Consider the following 3,005-nt stretch of genomic DNA (forward strand, 5'->3'; position numbering starts at 1 on the left):
GGTGGCACACGGGAATGCCACTGCTGTCCCCTCTGTGCTGCCCCAACAGTGGCAGCGGGAGCCCCTTTGGTGCTGGTTGGGGGGGGGGGGAACAAATGGGGACCTGGCGCCCTAGGGTCACAGGGCAGGAGAGGGTGCTGCACCCTACCCTCTGCCCCACAGCAATTAAATAGACCTGCTGCCAAGAGGAGCTGCTAGCTGAGCACCCCCATCCCAGGGTGGCACCAGGGTGCCAGCTGGGCTCCCTGTGCGCAGGGGCGCGCTGTCCCGTGCCATCCCCACCAGCCACAGTCTGGATCTGGGGACAAGGCTGGCCCAAGTGGCCCTGTACACGTCCCCCAAGCCAGGGCGATGTCCCACCCTGGGGCGCCGGGCCCTTCGGATGGAGGCTAAGGGTGAAAGAGCAGGAAAAGGGCAAAAATGTGTTTTTTTTTTCCTGGTTGGGCTACAGCCACCTCCAGCTTGGGAAGCAGAAACAAAGAGACTTTGCAAAGCCGGCAGCCGGCCTGGCGGCGGACGTGGGTCACATTTCAGGAAACTGCAGCCTCCCTGCGTGCTTGGAGCCAAAGCCCTCAAGTCCTTCAGCAATCACTGTCCTTCCCCGTGGCACCCCGGAAATGGCAAAGGGGCTTCTTGGCTCCAAAGAGGCTTGTATCACCCCCTCAGCCTGGGGCTGGATCTCCTGGTGTTGTCTTGCCCCCTCTTTTTTTTCTCCTTGTACTTCTCCTTCTGCTGGTTTCCCACCCTCTCGGGACCAGCTCGCAGTCTGTCCGTCCCCAGTTCCTTGACATCCTCTCTTCCGTGGTGGCTCAGCCCCGTAGCTGGGGGCTGGTGGGATCAGTGACCATCCTGGCCAAAGCAGAGGCCAAGGTGGTGGAGGACCAGCTGGAACAGCGACCAGAGGCCACGTGTCCCGTCCTCCAGCGGTTATTGCTAGATCACTGCTGGCTACTTGTGGTGCCAGGAGCATTTTACGCAAAGAGGAGCGGAAAAGCCTGCTGATGCAGCCAGGCTGGGAGGGCAGCATCACCCCCTGCCCCCAGGGTGTCCCGTGCGCTGGCACTGGGGTGTGGGCAGCTCACCACCAGCTTGTTCAGAGCAGTTGTTTTCCTGCCAAATTAACCTGTTAATAAAATAAAAKAAAARARAAAGAGARAGAAAACAGATTTCTGCTGGATTGGTGAGCTGAACTGACCCCTGACCACCCGTTGTAGCCCCAGACGGGATTGCCCCCTTTCGGCAGCAGCTCCCTGCAGGCCGCATGGAGGGACGAGGTGGCCCTGGGGAGGGCTTGGCCCCCACATGCTCCCCTGCGTCAGACTGCGGTCACGAGATGAGTCCAGGGCAGCTCATCCAGCTGGGCTCCTGCCCAGCAAAAAGGAGAAAATAATAATAATAATAAAAAAAAGCTCATTCTCAAGCCCCTCCATCTCTCTGCRTGTAGCCATGCGGGGAGCAGGGCTGCTCCATTGGGGTCCCACTGGCGAGCCGCGCGGGGCGCCGAGCTCCGGCGCCGGGCGCTTGGCGCCGCGTGCCGTAGGCACAGGCAGAGAGCTGCGGGGTTGATCGGGGCTTTGCCCATCCGGCTCAGCGGTGAATCCCGGCCGAGAGCCTGCAGCTCGACCGCCAGCTGCCTCTGCACAGAGCTAACCTATACTGGCGCGGGGAGCCGGCGGGTTACCGAGTGCCTCTCCGACGAACGCGTCGAGGGGAGGGCGGCCGATCCCACCAAAAAGCGCTTTGAAAGCCTGTTGCTTGGGATGTTAAACGGCGGCAGCCAGGTAACTGTGGGTGTTCGCTGCTGCTGAAACCAAGCGCACGCGCTGCCGGCTCCTGCAGGGCCCAGGCGGGGCAGAGGGTGTAAGCAGCGCAGCGGACGAGCGTGGACGTCTGCAGCGGGCCCCTTCCACCTGGGCTCATCAGAAAGCAGGTGAAGAAAACGTGCCGGGGGCCGGAGGACCGTAGCTCGGTCGCCCTTGAGCTCCAGCCTGCGGGAGCTTCCCTGCAGCAGTGCCGTGGATTTGCTTCCAAAACCGGCCCATTTCTCTCCACAGGAGCCCGTTTGTGGTGTCCCCTCCAAAGACTGTGACCGCTACAGGCGCGAGCGCTGGCTGGGCCCGGCGGCCGGGTGGCTCGTGTGCGAGTGGTGCGCGGGGCGGCGTGGGGAGCTAGCTGTGGCGGCGATCACGTGGGCTGTTTTGGGCTGCCCGGGCAGGGGACGGGAATCCCTTCCTGCAGACAGAGCCGCCTGCATCCCAGCCAGCTGCTTTTCCATAATCACTGCAGGATTTTATTTCCCCCCTGAGTTATGCCACCRTCTTCTTTTACAGCTTCAACTATTTGTGTAGGAATGAGCAGCATTTAATGATCCTGCAAGTCTCTTCCTGCTCCATAACCCACTTCCTGATGCTTTGATGCTTTTACACCTTAAGCCCAGTGTTTGGGGCCAGAATAAAATTTGCCTTTTGATTGCTTAAACCTTGTGATTGCCCTGGAGGAGCAAGCACGGGAGAGGGCACGTGCCTGCCTTTGCCAGCCCTTGGGTTAAATGTGACATCGCTGCCAAGAGTGCCAGGAGGTCAGTGTGACTATCCTCGTTGACCAGGTTAAGGAGGGAGGTCAGCCCTAAGCTGCTTTCTGGGCTTCAGAAGGCCAGGCAAAATAGGACGTGGTGGGATTTCACCCTCCTACACATTGCTTTACGCTGTAGTGGCCTCCACGGTGTAGCTGCCAGCCAAACTGGCCCCTCCACTGGGGCTCTGGAGCGGGAGCTGCACAGGGTGTTGCAAAATCGTTCCCCAGCTCAACCCGGGAGCTTTCTGCAGCTTCTCCGTGCAGCCTGCACCCAGGTGGGACCCTTCATTCGCCTGCCTGCATGGACAGGGCTGGGCAGGAGCTGGACGCAGCACAAGGCGCTCAGGTCCTGGTATACGTAGCCCTCAGGCTGGCACCTCTGGACCTCGGCTTGGCCACCCTGTCCTGCCCCCCCCCCCCCCCCCCCCCCC

This window comes from Rhea americana, unplaced genomic scaffold (genome assembly GCF_003343005.1).
Source record: "Rhea americana isolate MKP2758 unplaced genomic scaffold, rheAme1 scaffold_583, whole genome shotgun sequence".
Lineage (NCBI taxonomy): Eukaryota > Metazoa > Chordata > Aves > Rheiformes > Rheidae > Rhea > Rhea americana.